At 38.4% G+C, this 15,820-nt stretch overlaps 1 protein-coding gene across 1 annotated transcript in view; it reads right to left on the reverse strand.

Moving 5' to 3' along the window:
* Window positions 1-15,820, reverse strand: part of TSPAN8 (tetraspanin 8) — a 513,016-nt gene that overhangs the window by 125,783 nt on the left and 371,413 nt on the right. The window lies entirely within an intron of this gene.

A 15,820-nucleotide genomic window follows, 5' to 3' on the forward strand; every position in this document is an offset into this window, starting at 1 on the left:
AAATCAGCTTGTGTCCAGTTGATATATGCAGACAAGTCTCAGTAGCCAGCAACTCCGATTAAAATGATTACTAGAAATGTAACCAACACAGATTTTAATGCTAGCATAAATCCCCACAGGCTACCTAACACTAACACAGGAATTTCAAAGCAGTCTAACAACTTTCAATGAGCCCAGACGGCTACACTTTTTCACACTTCAGGCAACTTAACTGCAGAGAGACAGAGACACAATATTTACTGAATCAAAGACACATTATTTACTGACTCAAATCTTAAATAAGTGCAGAGAATAGTATACTTAAATCAGCTTGTGTCCAGTTGATATATGCAGACAAGTCTCAGTAGCCAGCAACTCCGATTAAAATGATTAGCTACCCATTTAGATTAGTCAGGGTGTTGTGGTATATTGGGTTTTGTACCTCTTATGTTTGTCCAAGACTTTTTATTTTATTTTATTGTATAACCAATTGAAAGTGTGATTCCACCAAGGTGGCCTGTCTTTTGACGTTGTCGTAATCTGAAAACAAATGGGAACAGCTCACTCTATACAGCTAGCTATCAATATGGCTGGAGAGGGATTTTGTAAATAGCTCAGTATATGCTACAGTGTTTATTAGGTTTGGTGGTGCTTAGAATTTTGCCAAAGTATCGCTTAGTAGAAAGACGTTGGCTTTGGAATAGTTCCTAAAGTTTTTTGGTTTCTCTGGGTCCCCAGATTTAATTTTTATTTCAAGCAATAATGCCTTAAAGAGCTGACAAATGAGGACATTACACTGGGTGAGCAACATCACTTCCCCATATTTGTGAGTACAAGGTCAAGGATGTTTGTACTCCTGGTAGAAGAATGGACCGACTGTTTCAGGATGTGGTGTTAATGAAGTTTAGGAGTTGCTGGGTCTCTGCATTAGAAATGTGGTAGAATTCCATGTCTATAGAGGGAAGGCTGAGATTCCCCATGAAGACTACATCGGGTTAAACAGCGAGGGCCTATAGTGCATTGAGCTAGGTAGTATTGTTTACTGGGACATGGAGAGGGTACCTCTAGGTTGCAAGGATATGGTACAAGACCCTGTTTATGGTGAGTTGCATATGTATGAGTTCCAAGGGATCATATACTTTAAGTAGTCTGGATGTGAGGTTGTTTTTACTATAGACTGAGACTCCTCCATCTTTAGTTCTTAACTGTGCAGTAGCTGGTCTAAAGGTGTGAAAGGCATTCTAACTTTGCACTGCTGAGGTTCTCTCTGTGACTTTAAATCATGTCTCCATTATTACATAGATGTATACACTCTCCAGGGAGAGGAAGGCTTTCAGGGAATGGATCTTCTTGTTAAGACTTCTAGCACTAAGCAGTACCACCTTCAGATATTTCTTTGTAGTTTCAGTTAATTCAGGAAGTTTATCAGTTTAGCATTGCATAAAAAAGGCACTATGGGGTGGAAAAAGTCTTTGCCAATATCTGAAATCCTACAGGGAATAAGTGCAGACAATCCCTGTCAAAACAGCATGGCCTGTCAAAAATATCCTCCCAGGCCATCAAATATGTTACCCTTTGGGACTGACACCAGAAGCTAAGCCAGTTGTTAAAATCAATCATTTTGTGATGGTAACATGGCATCATATTCCTGGAGAAGGTGGCATGCTGTTCAGTGTGTTAGGCTAATATCTGCTTGAGACACATAATCAGTGAGTTTGATCATGTCTCACTTCATATAGTCAAGAGAAGTATATCTCAGGTCATTAACACCCAAGTCATACTGGTACCTGGGGTTCAACCTCAGTTCCTGAGTGACTTGATGGATCCTTGCCCTGGAAAGGCAGCTGACGGCGACTCTCTCCTTAATCAGTTTGCTGAGGGGGAAATCATTGTGCCTCACTACAGAATTGCCAATGACCAGGAAATTTGGTTATGCACTGATTTGCTTTAAGGGCTTAGCAGCAGAGGCATTGGATAAAGTGTTACTTTGTGTAACTGTGGGTGGTGCTTTAATGGAGTGTTTGTGTGATGGCTGAGGACCTTTTTTGATTGTGCTGTGCAGGAGGTCTTAGTGTTTTTCGAAGATTACATGTAAGTGCCTCAGCATAAGTAGTTTTATGTGTAGGGTTTTTATCCTGTACAGTAGGCATGGTGCAAGTGTCACTGACATCCTCTATAGGATTAGTTTTGGTTGTACGAGGGAGGTTTGCCTCCAGTGTTAAAGTGTATTTACACCTTTTGCAAACTTTATCTGTTTTATTAAGAATAACTGGGTTGTCAGTGTATGGGAGGCAATTGCTACAATGCATCAGAATACACATCTTAACCATACTGGCAACAGAGAGAGTCAGAAAGTGCATATCCATAGTCATCTTTTCAAGCAGAGTGGTCACCAGACATTGCCAATGCCTCAGACACAGACATTTAAATTTTAAATAATCTAGCCCCTTTAGTCAATCAAATAAAGGCACAATAAGACTTACACCAGATTCCCAGCTGATAAGGGTGTAGGCTGTCCCCTCCTGTCATAAGAGTGTAGACCACAAACCTTCCTAATGTAAAATAAATGGTTTGGAGCCCAAGTGCATAACCAGAATGAAGACACTTAGAATAACAGACATAATAAGCCTTCAACCAGCAATTCCCAACTCAGGAGGGTGTAAGCTACTTCTACTGCCACAAGAATGTAGACCACAAACATTCCTGATGTAAGATAACTAGTTTGTAGCCCAAGTGCTTAAATAAGAACTAAGAGGCTTAGAATAACAGTTACAATGTAATCAGGCTACTTACAAGCAGTACTAAATGCAGCAGACTAAATGCAACTCAACACTTTAAGAATGTTCAGCAAAAACCTAAATAAATTAGGAATAAGCACAAATACAGTAAAAGTAGCTATATGTATATGTATATGTATATATATATATATATATATATATATATATATATATATATGTGTGTGTGTGTATGTGTGTTACTTTCATTTTGTCGAAAGCTCATTTCACTGACAGTCAAATCAGCAGGACCAATTCACTGAAAGTTTATTTCACTGACAACTCATTTCACTGAAACTCATTTCGTAGACAGTTATATATGGCCTGTTCCCCACTGTAGTGCGATCCTGGAGTTAGAATATAGAGTAAAGGGGGGTGAGGGAACTTTGGTTCTATATATTTTTTGGAAACAGTTATTCATTGCACTTGTATGTATCCATCTGTATAGTTTAAAACATTTATAATATGTGGGGGGCCCCAATCCCCCCTTACTATACATTCTAACTCCAGGATCCCACTACAGTGGGGAACAGGCCATATATAACTGTTGATGAAATGAGTTTCAGTGAAATGAGATGTCAGTGAAATGAATTTTCAGTAAATTGGTCCTGCTGGTTTGACTGTCAGTGAAATGATCTTTCGATGAAATGAAGGTAACCCTTATATATATATATATATATATATATATATATATATATATATATATATATTTTTTCCCCCTATTTGCTTTTGCTCATGTGCAAAATAGTAAATGATCATATGAGAACACATTCTATTTAATGGTGGTTTTGCTAGCAGCCCTTTGAACAAGGTTGTGTTGCAATAGAATAAGGGAATTTGCCCTTACCCTGCTGTTGTATAATCTCAGATGTGGTATATATAATTAACAGGAGGTGCAGGGGGCACAGGAGGCAACCCCCATTGCAAAAATAAAATGATGTTAGTGTCTCCTGTTCTCAATCATTTAGATTTGCTCTAAAATGTTCACTCTTTTGCGGGTTCAGTATTTACTGATACAGTTGCTTACAAATAAACATCCTTCCAAATTACTTACATGACTATCACCCTTTGCTATCCACTTTATCATTTATAACAATCAAGACCCCCCCTTACACACACACACACACACACACACACACACACACACACACACACACACACACACACACACACATGCGCACATATACGCGCGCACACACACACACACACACACACACACAGACACAGACACACGCAGACACACACACATGCATTATTACTGGTAGATCTTTTCCAAATGTAAAACAACTGCACCTTAATTCCTTCTTTAATTCTATTGACTGGTCAAATCTCTATAGTATTTTAGACCCCTCTGCAGCTCGTTCATACATTGTTGACACTCTTGTCCACATTCAGGGCGCTTTTTATCCAGTGATGAGAAGGAGGCTCAGAGCTCATACATCCCTGCTATCAGATGGCATCAAAGCCAAAATAAAATATAGAAATACTGCATGGAAAGCCTGGAAATGAGACCAGTCTAATGTGCAACAAGTCATTATCTAAGGAATCCACAAGAACAACTACAAAAGCTGCGAGGAGTTGTATCATAGACAAAACCAATCGCTTACTATACTAAACCAAATCTGTTTTGGAAAGAAATCATGGGAATTGATGGTGCTATTACTGAATAACCAAATAATAATAATAATAATAATCTTCCACTTACCAGCCAAAACTTTATCACAGAATAATGGCATTCTTTTTCTGTTAACTAGTTTTTCATCTGAAAGATCAACAAGGGATGAGAAGAACTTCACCTGAAGAGCCTAGAAGTTAGAATGTGACAGCCCAGTTTGGGATTATTTGTGGAGTTGGAATAGGTGCTTGAGTGATACCTATAGGTTGGACTTTTGCTTAAGTGTAGCCCTATACTAAAAGGAATATGGACAGTAAAATATTTTGTTGCAGGAAAATCTTAAATGTAGTGTTTCTTTCCTTTAAAAAGCTAAATAGTCTTTTATGAAATTGAATAGAATATGGACAGTAAAAATATTTTGTTGCAGGAAAATCTTAAATGTAGTGTTTCGTTCTTTTATGAAACTGAATACTAAAGTATGTGTTTTTATTCATGCTGAACCATAGCTGGGCTATTTGGTGCCTGATACAGTTCTCCAGTCTGGCAAAAGCTGAGAAAAAATCCTCTCAAAGTTGAGGAACAAAGAATGAATAAAAACATCTTCTCAGAATATAACAAGCCACTTTTTACAAATGGACAAATGGAACAAGTGGCTTGTTATACTTGTAATCCCATCTCACACAAAAATCTAATCAGCCCACACAACAAATACAGCATCTGCATTCATTCATTCAGAATGCAGATACCCAGCTATCACACTATTGGCATCTGCTGATTGCACCCCGTAACACCTTGCACACATGGCAGCCACCTTCTTTGTCTTTTCCTAGCTACATCTAGTTTCATAGTTTAGGTATTCCTGTGCTTTGGTCTTAATGAACATCATGGGGCACAGACTACATCACAAAAAATGCAAACACTTCAGGTCTAACCCAGCAATCAAATTATTTTTTGAAAGATCTTATAGTACCATGGTGCACTATTCCTATGAGTAATTTATTCCAACAAAAAGTAACAAGGAATCAAGGATGTTCTAAAGGAGGCAATTTCTTAAGACTTCTATCAATAACCTAGACTTGAAGCCACAATAAAAACCTCACTACTGAATCTTTTAGGTATATGTATATATGTATGTATGTATGTGTGTGTGTGTGTGTGTGTGTGTGTGTGTGTGTGTGTGTGTGTGTGTGTGTGTGTAGATATATATATATATATATATATATATATATATATATATATATATATATTTAGAGAGGTCTACTTCAAACAAAACCCATATTACCGAGACAACTTACCCAAAAGTCCAGAATATAGACACAGGAAAACTATTTTTATTTTATTTATTTTACATTTGTTTACCAGGCTGGTCTAACTGGATATATGTCCATTTTCAGTAGAGGCCCAGGGAGAAAAGCTCCAACATAGGAAAAATATCATAGCATATAGTATATACAATAAACAGATGTTACATTTCAATCTTTTAGAATAGACAATGCAAAAATTGTGTTAAGAGTTTCCTGGAAAAAAAATTGGATAGTATGTAATAAAATGATAAAGAATACCAAGAATATTTGTCTTTTTGTCTTAAATTAAAGGCATGGTTTCAGACATACAATCTTTTACTTACAAACAGTACATATTCAGTAGAGGCATGGAGAGAAAAACTCCAATATAGGCAATAGTATCTTAGAATTCATTATATAAAAAGAAGAAGGAATTTGCATTACATATTTTATACTGGAGAATGGAGGTGAGTTCTTTTAGAGAGGTAAGTCATGAAACAGTGCAGAGAGGAAGTCTCTTTAATGCTAGGCAGTGGTCAGTAATTCAAGTTTCAAATTGATAGGCATAATAAAACAACAGAGCAGAGAGGTAAGGGAGTGGGAGATAGGGAAACAGACTTTTAGTCAGGGTTAGAGCAGGGACATAGCCAATGTGTTTTGAGATGTTCTTTAAGATGTTTTTTGAAGAGTAGTGTGGAAGAAAGTGATAATAATTCTTTAGGAAGCTGGTTCCAGGATTTTCCTACTGTGTTGGAGAATAGTGAGTCCCCAGCCTTGTTGTTAGATTTAGTAGTAGAGACTAGAAGTTTATTAGCAGAGCGCAGTGTTGCCAGATTATTATATGGGGTAACCAAACTAGCGAGGATAGGAGTCTTGTTAGGGTGGTAGAGAATCTTTTGGGTAATAGTCAGTTGTTGAGAAATTAGTTGATTCTGTAGTTCTAACCATCCTAGCTTTTTAAGGTTATGACAGTGATGGGTTCTAAAAGGGGATCCAGTGGCAAATCTGGCAATGTTATTATAGCTGGTTGCAAGTTTGCTAAGGTTGTTTTTAGAAAGGTTAGTATAAATGGCAGAGGCATAAAACAAGGTAGAGATGAGGTGGGTTTGGGCAATGGTAGTTCTGGCTAGTGGTGTGAGGAAGGGTTTGATTTTATAAAGGGATCCTAGTTTTCTGTTGACTGATTTTATATTAGTATTAATATGATCATCATAGCTAAGGCTGTGGTCTATTGTAATACCTAAGAGTCGGGTTGTAGTGTCTGGGGATATGGTAGTTCCATTGTTAGAAGTTAATGTAAAGTGACATTTAGGAGATCTTTGGTTAGGAGTAAAGAGCAATAATTTAGTCTTTTTGGGGTTAAGGAGGAGGCAGTAACTCATGAACCAATTTTCAACAGTATGAAATACAGTTTGGGTGAGGGTCTGGAGTGAGGAAACAGAGTTGGCAGAGCATATTAAAGTTGAATCATCTGCATATTGTATGCAGGTAGCTTGTGGAATTTTAGTATTAAGATCATTAATAAAGATTGAAAAGAGAAGAGGGCCTAATATGGAGCCTTGGGGCACTCCAATGTTGACAGGGAGGGGTGTGGATAAATTATTATCCCAGAGAACACCTTGATGTCTGTTATCTAAGTATGATTTAAACCATAGTATTGCATGTGGGTCAAGAGATAGGGATTTTAGTATATCTATAAGTAGGTGATGGTTAACCATGTCGAAGGCTTTTGACAGGTCAATAAATAGTGCAGATGAAAGAGAGTTAGTATTATGATGTTTGTTAATACAGTCAGAAAAGGATAGTAAGGAAGTGGTTGTACTATGGTGAGGTCTAAAGCCATGCTGACAGTTAGCAAGTAAGTTATTAGAGAGAAGGTGGGTAAGTAGCTGTCAGTGGATACATTTTTCTATTATTTTTGCTATTGGAAACAGTAAGGCTACTGGTCGGAAATTAGAAATCTCTGTAGAGGAACCACTCTTGTGCAGGGGGATGATGTGTGAAACTTTCCAGATGGGGATTTTTCCTTCAGTAATTGTTCTATTAATAAGGATGAATATAGGATAGGCAATGGCTTTAGAAGCAATTTTTAGGTATTCACCTGGTAGAAGGTCAGCTGAGGGGGTACACGGTTTGAGTTTTTGCAGGAGGGAACAGATGAGGGATGTTGGTACTGGTTCCAAATGAAATGAAGGAGCTGGGCTATTTATACTTATTGATAGGCTAGTGCTAGCAGGGGGTAGTGTATTTGCTAGAGTTTAAATAGCTTCAGTGAAGTAGTTGTTAAAGGCATCAGCAATGTGCTTAGAGTTATCCTGGGTTATACCTGATGGGGTGGGAGTTTGAGAGTGCCCTGGATGAAGCAGTTTGTTAATGCCTGACCAGAACTTTTGTGGTTTATGCTGGTGGGTTTGTTGTAGGTGAAGGTAGTAGTTTTTTTTGTCTAGAAGAATTTCTTTTTTAGTAGTATTTCTTAGCTGTTTATTAGTGGAGATGGTTTGCTGGGTTTTTTGAAGCTCTCCATTTGGCCCATATTTTATTACGTAAGAGAATCTTTTATCTAGTTTCTTTGGTGAGCCATGGAGCAGTTTTGGTTTGTATTCTGGTAGAGCGAGAGGGGGCATGGCAATCAAGGATGTGTAGGAATTTAGTATTGAAGTAAGATACTGCATCTCTAGCTGAAGATGATGAACTGGTGACCAGTCACATGCATTAAGTTCATTTAGGACGTGTTTTTGATTAAAATGTTTTTTTGAGCGTGTGATTTTGAAAATATATGGATTGGGAGTATGGAATTTTTGTTTAACTTTAAATGTAAGAGAGTGGTCACTAATGTTATCTGGAAGGTACATGGTATGTAAGTATCTGGGTGACTATTTATAAGAATCCAGTCCAGGGTGCTTTCTTTATTACTTGGTTTATGGATTCTAGTAGGGGTGGTTATAATTTGGGTAAAGCCATATAGATTGATGTGGGAGGTGGGATTGGGTGTGCTACAAGTAGCCCAGTCTATATTAAAGTCACCTAGTACTATGGTTTCCTGAGGGAGGTTAGTGGAGAGGCAGCTGAGGATATTTTCCAGAGTATTAATATTATTTCCAGGGGGCAGATAGGAGCAAATTATGTAGATAGATTTGCAGTTATTTATATGTAGTTTGACAGTAAGGGTTTCCGCGTTGGTATTTGAGGGTAGGTATGCATTAAAGGTTGTAAGTTGGAGTTTAGATTTGTAGAAGATGGCTACTCCTCCACCCTTTTTGGTTTTCCGATCAAATCTCAGAATGTTATATCCTGATGGGGTAATTTCATGGCAGTGCGTAGTAGGCTTAAGCCAAGTTTCTGTCATGCAGAGGATGTCAAATGAGTGTATTTCTAAGAGTGCATGAAGGTAGGTTATTTTATTGTTAATACTACAAATGTTAAGATGGCCTATCAGGAGAGAGTTGGAGGGTTTTGTTTGGGTATGGGTATTGAGAGGTGTGTTTGGTGGTACCTTGGTGAATTTATTTGTAGGGCCAGGGTTTGGATGAATGTCACCATCTAATAGGGAGTGTTGTTGAGGTTTTTGCATAGTCCTTGTGATTTTATAGTAGTTTTTAGTTTTTTGCCTTGGAAATAGATGATGTGGGTGGATCTATGAAATGTTGGAAGTATGTAGGTGGAAGTAGAGGTTATGTTTATATGGTTGAGGGTGTTTACTTGAGAAACTGATTGTGTTTGCTGGTGGGTGAGGTGAAGTTTACTAATTGAAGAATGTTCATAGATGGTTAGAGTGTAGGGAATAGATAGTGAAAGTAGGATAATTATTGTGAGTAAAAGGTGAGTGTAAGAAGTTTTTAGCATTTGGGCCATGAGGAGGATGTAGATAAGAGATAGAATAGATTGAGGGAGAGAGTATGGTATAAGGACTAGTATAGACAAGGTAGTAGAGAAGGGTATAGCAATAGTGTGAAGTTTATTAAAGATTATAGTTCAGGTGTAGAAGGTAGAGTGAGGTAATATAAGGTGTAAAGTAGCTTTAAATTGTGGGAGGAAGTAGAGGTGGGATATCTAATAGGAAGGAATTAGTGGTTGGTTGATTGGGCAAGGGGTGTGGTTTAAAGAGTATAAGTTTAGGTGCACTGGGGGTGGGTGGGATTTGGGGGTAGGGAAGGGGAGCAGAGTGAGCCCGCAGGGCGAACGGAGCAGGTTGGAGCAAGTCAAGATAGAGGAGCAGAGTAAAAAGTATCAGCAACAGAAATCAATAAAGAAGGCAAGTGGGTAGGTATTGAATGCAATATGGGAATACAGAAATGAGGTTAACAAGGTGAAAAAAAAGAGAGTTTGAGATATAGCAAGGAGGGAGTGGATGTAAAAAGTAAAGGGGGTGGGGAGTATGTATTTTAGAAAAAATGGCAAGTACAGCCAGCGTTAGGTACAGAGGCCACTAAAGAACTATTTTCTTTCTAGGTATGTAGTGATAGGGTGCTGCCACCTAGTGGTAGAAAGTGGTAATAAAGGATAAAGGTAAGAAGTGATATAAAGGCCTTAGGTGGAACTAAGTGGTTTAAACTGTATAGTGATATGAGGGGGGGGCGTAGCAAACGGTCCGTTGTAGGCTGCTTTAAAGAGTACACACTCAGTAGGGCATACAAGCACAAAAAATGGGTAATAATAGTAGCTAAATAATGAGTGCAGAGGTAATGTCTTTGGCTACATACATTCATACACAGTTTGATATAGGGAGTCCTTGCAGTATGTTGCTTAGTAGTAGACCAGGGCTAGCAGGAAAAATTCTGGGAGCTCTTCTGGGTTATAACAGTTGATCTTCCTTTTGAATATATAGAGAATACTGTAAAATAAAACAGAAGAGAGATACACAGTGGGTTAAGTTATTTAAGGATAGCGAGTAATGAGTATTGAGGGATTGACAGAAGAAAAAAGAGTAAGCAAGAGTTTGAGGATTTGAAAAGTCAACTAGGATATCTTACATAGTGAGTAAGACAAGGGAATAAAGTATGGTTGAGGGATAGAAAGTATTGGGAGAGCAGCTAAAAGAGGTAGTAGTGGAAAGCCAAAGGATAAGGTTAAAGTACAGCAGAGGGCAGTCAGTAATAGACAGTTTATTCATACAATTTACTCACTCTACATACCATGCAGCTGGATAATACAACAGGTATAGCAAAAAAATAAAGTACTAGTAACAAGCAAGTGTCTAACAGTGAGATACAGTATAACAAATGGTGTGAAGAAAAAAAAGAAAACACTGTTTCTTTGTCTAAATACAATCCAAGTAGAACATATAGGGTTGCCTAGCTGCCCAAACTATAACATTAAAGGAAATACAATATGGCAGTGTAAGAGTCAAGATGAACTACAAAAGAAATGCTTTATAGGCCCGCCAAATTCTGCCGTCCCAGCCCCAATACGTTTTACCAGACTCACTCTTTCAATTGCCCAACTATACACTACAAACAAAACAATATGGCAGCATAAAGGTTGAGAAAAAAAATACAAACGCTCTATGGTCCCTCCAACTACGGGCACGTCCAGCCCAAAAATGTCTTTCCAGATTGCCTTGGTCAACTACCAAACTATAGATTAGAGAAGGTACGATATGGCAACATAAGAGGTAAGAAAAAAGTACAAAGAGCTCCAAGGTCACACCAAATTAAAGCACCCCAGCCCAGTATGTTCTAACAGACCCACTCACACAACTGCCAAACTAATAAATTAAAAAGAATACCATGAGGTAGTGTGAGAGCCTAGAAAAAGTACAGAATGCTCTATGATCGTGACAAACTGTCCATTTAAGCCCAATAAGTTGTACTAGACTCACTCGTTCAACTGTCCAAACTATAGATTAGATAAAATACAATGAAACTGAAAACATTGAAAAGCACTCACTGCATAACCCCTCACCTTCCAGAAGCATACACAAGCCAAAAAATCCCCACATGCAACTATACAAACATCCCACAATTAACCCTTCCCATAAGTCAACTTTACCTTAAAGGAACAGTACAAAAAAACTACACTTAACTAAAACACCATAATTCATTACTTACATCATTTTTGTAGAGGGACAAGCCCCTCTGCACCCCACATCCCCAGCAAATTAAATATATCAACTCTGAAATCCCACTGTCTTGTGGAAAAGAGTATATATTGATCTATTTTTCTACACCTACAACTGACTGCACATCAGTAACCATTTGTTGATGTCCGGTGCGTCATTCTTTTCAAGTTTTGATATTCTGGACTTTCGGGTAACTGGTCTCGGTAATATAGATTTTGTTCAAATGAACGTGAAGCATAGGTTTCAAATTCTTAAGACGCCAATGTGGAACACAGACCCTAACAATGTGTGACAAATGGTCAAAATATGGAGCATTCTATTTTCGCACTGCGCGATATGTGCCATCGGCACGGAGCATGGTAGAACATCTGTAAAATTCAATAAGACACACTTCTCAGATCCAAAACCTTTATTTTATAATCTGCAATACCATAACCACACCATAAGTAAATGAAACAGTGATTTACAAAAATAAAAATCACATTTACTACATTTTCTAAACAGACATATTACAAGTCACACCAATGATTTTAGTTAGACCAGGTTAAACAGCTTCATGTCATACGTCAGATGTAGACTTACTGTATGCTGCTGTGGCTTTCTTGGCAGCCTCTAAAATATGTTTTGGCAGCTTAACATCACAGCAGTCCAGTTCTTCATTGATTTTAACTGCCAACAAAGAGTTCAATGTTTTTACACTCAGAGACTGACACAGTTCAGTTTTCACTTTCCACGCTATGCTAAATGCTCTTTCAGCTTCTGCATTTGAGTGTGGCAAGCAAAGTAGACTCATCATCAGCTGCTTAAAGAGTAGCAGTTTCCCATCAGTGCAAAGGTCCCACAGAAGGTGTGCCCAGTACTTTGACACACATGAGTGGGGCCCATCTACTGGGCCTGTCAGATTCCCCATGTCCTCGGTCTGATATTAGGTAAACTCATTGATTAACTGTTCAGCCTCAACATCATTTTCACACACACCCAGAAGAAAACCAACATCCCTGATAAGTCCTGAAGAAATGTTCAATTTTTTTGGCCGGATTAATAATTAATGCAGCATGTTTCAGTAAGTGATCCTGCACGGGAAACATTTTCAGCATTTTCTGCAGCACTGTGGAATAAAAAGCTGTAACTTTGTTTATAAAAGTTACATTCAGTGACTGTGCCAGCAATAGTCTCCTCATGGCTGTTCATGTACTGCTTAACTTTGTAGGCAATATGTAGTTCACTGTTTGGTAGAACACAGCTGCTGTCAGTCAACACTGACACATCACTATGTTTGATTAGTCTGACAACAACTGCAGGTTTGAGGCGTCTGCCAGCATACTGCTGCAGGAGTTTATGCACAGTGCATGCAGTTTCAGTAACTGACTTTATTGGCTCTGAAGCTGGATGTTGAACTCCAATTAGGGTTCCAGTGCATACTTAAGAAACATAAAAATCATATGCACTTCATGACTCTGCAGGTTGTTAGAAATTAAGTCAGTCTTAGCAGACCTTGGCTCTACAGACAGAAAATATGAATTTAGACCTGGCCACATATCCAGGGTTCTGTTAATTACCTTACCAAGACTAAGCCATCTAGTAGGTGCATGTCTAATGATCTTGAGGGGGTCGGTATATGTGAACAAAGCAAATTCTTGCATTTTTGTTGTCTTTGTGCACTGGAGCTGAAATGGCATTACACATCTGATATAAATTCTCCAACTGATGAATGTAGTGCTTTTACAGCAGCCTTACTGCAGAGATCTGCCAAGTGGCAGAGACACCCCATGTCTATAATTGTGGGCTTCACCTCCTTTAAACGAGACAGCACAGAATTGTGTTTTCCAATCACTGAAGCAGCATTGTCTGAAGATAATCCCAGTGATGTTGGAAACTAGAATGTTAAATTTTGTCAGAGTGGACATTAAAGCATCAAACATTGCTTGTCCAGTTCCTGACACACATTCTGGCATAAGAAGGAACCTTATTACATTTTTTGCTTGTCTTTTCATCAAGGTACCCAACAAGAGTCACTAACAGTTTGTCATCTCCCATGTCTGTGCTTTGGTCCATATACACACAGAATGGTGATTTCTGGCAGGTTGCTGCAGCATCATTCTGGTAATGAGGCCCCAGAACATCCCGTGCAATGCATGCTGCCTTCGCTGTTCCACATGTCATTTTCCAGAGAACATCTTGATCCTCTCCACACTTCTTCATGAATTTCAGGATGTGTTCTCCTGCTGCAAATGATAAGTTGTGTTTAGCAAGGAGAGACAGAAAACCAACCTCTGCCTCAATGACCTTTGTACTTGCTAAACTCTGAGGTCCAAAGAAATCCACCATCTTCCAGCTGCATGCTTGCAATTCTGCCAGTGTTTCTCACTGTTGGCATGTCATTTTAGATCATGTTGGCCCCCATGATAGATTGCGAAATCTGTGTTACAAGTCCTGTAGATGGCATATTTCACTCTGCTCCTACTCATAGAAAGCCATTCAAAGGCACTTGCCCAACATAGCTGAAAAATTGTGTTTCTTCTCTTCTTTGGGGTGTGATCTGTATCTACATCCCTGTCCTCATTGTAGTCTGGGCAGTCTGTACCTAGCAGGTTTGTAAAACAGTGGTGTTAAACAATGACAAACAAATGGGGCTATAGTGCAGAAAGGAAAATTAGAAAATCTTCTCAAAAGCAAAGATATGAGACAATAGTACCATAACCTACCCATATCACTGGAAGTTTCCTGACTTTGCACCCTCTTCTCTTGCTCATCTCTGCTCCTTTTGTTTACTATAAAGGCCTGCATGATCAGATTATTCACTTCCTTGCTTCGACAACAACACTTTCACTCCTCTGGTGCTCACTTGCCCACCTAACCAGTGTTTCAGAAGGGAAGAGTGACTTTTGTGACATTCAGTACTCAAAGCACCCTTGATTATATCTCAAAATCCATGTCAAGGATAAACACATCCAGCTTAATAAATGCACTTGCAACGCACACACACACACACACACACACACACACACACACACACACACACACACACACACACACACACACACACATATCATGACAATACTACTTGCATTTTACATTCACCACTTTAGATGTGTTCTACCCCCTGTCCTACAGCCAGTTCTGGGCCAGGAAAAGGTGCCTAAAAAGGGTACCTAAAACCAGGGCCCTCTGTACTTTTACAAGAATGTGCCATTTAAGACATCATGCCTTGGAACAGTTACAACCAAAGAATGCAAAATCAAGTTACATTCTAAAGTTCTACCAGAAAACAAAACGAGACACTTTAAAGCATCTCATTACTATAAAAAACTAACTTTTGACATCCATCCTGACATACCTCTCAACCTCTTAGTGCAAGAAATCTGGACAAAGCCCAACATAATAGGGGGACAAGCAGCACAAAACAGAGACACTTTAAATATTGCTCTTATAAACTCTTGGCATACAGTTTCTGAAAAAAAAATGGCAATTACTTTTAGAGATGTTCTAGGGGACAAACAGCACAAACATAGAAACACTTTAAATATTGTTCTTATAAACTTAAAAAGTTGCTAGAATAAAAGGACCTGTCTTGGCATACATTTTCTGCAAAAAAAAAATGTCAATTACTTTCAGAGATGTATTAGGGGGCTGAACAGCACAAACATAGAAACATTTTAAATATTGCTCTTATAAACTTAGAAAGTTACTAGAATAACAGGACCTGTCTTGGCATACAGTTTCTGCAAAAAAATGGCAATTACTTTTAGAGACATACTAGGGGGACAAGCAGCACAAAGATAGAGACACTTTAAATATTGCTCTTATAAACTTAGAAAGTTGCAAGAAAAACAAGATCTTTCAGAGATGTACTAGGGGGACAAGCAGCACAAACAGAGACACTAAATATTGCTCTTATAAACTTAGAAAGTTGTTATAATAACAGGATCTGTGCTAGCATACCAAAGATAGGAAAATACTTGCAGATATAACCATTGCAGCTAAAACACTTACTCTGCCTATGTAAACAGCACCATCAGCTTGCCTCAATGCAATCCAAAGACTCCACAGCAGTTGTGCAAATAATTCATGAAACAAACTGATGATACCAGTTGTCCAGCTCCAGCAAGCA

This window comes from Protopterus annectens, chromosome 11.part0 (assembly GCF_019279795.1).
Source record: "Protopterus annectens isolate FY-2018-M chromosome 11.part0, PAN1.0, whole genome shotgun sequence".
Lineage (NCBI taxonomy): Eukaryota > Metazoa > Chordata > Ceratodontiformes > Protopteridae > Protopterus > Protopterus annectens.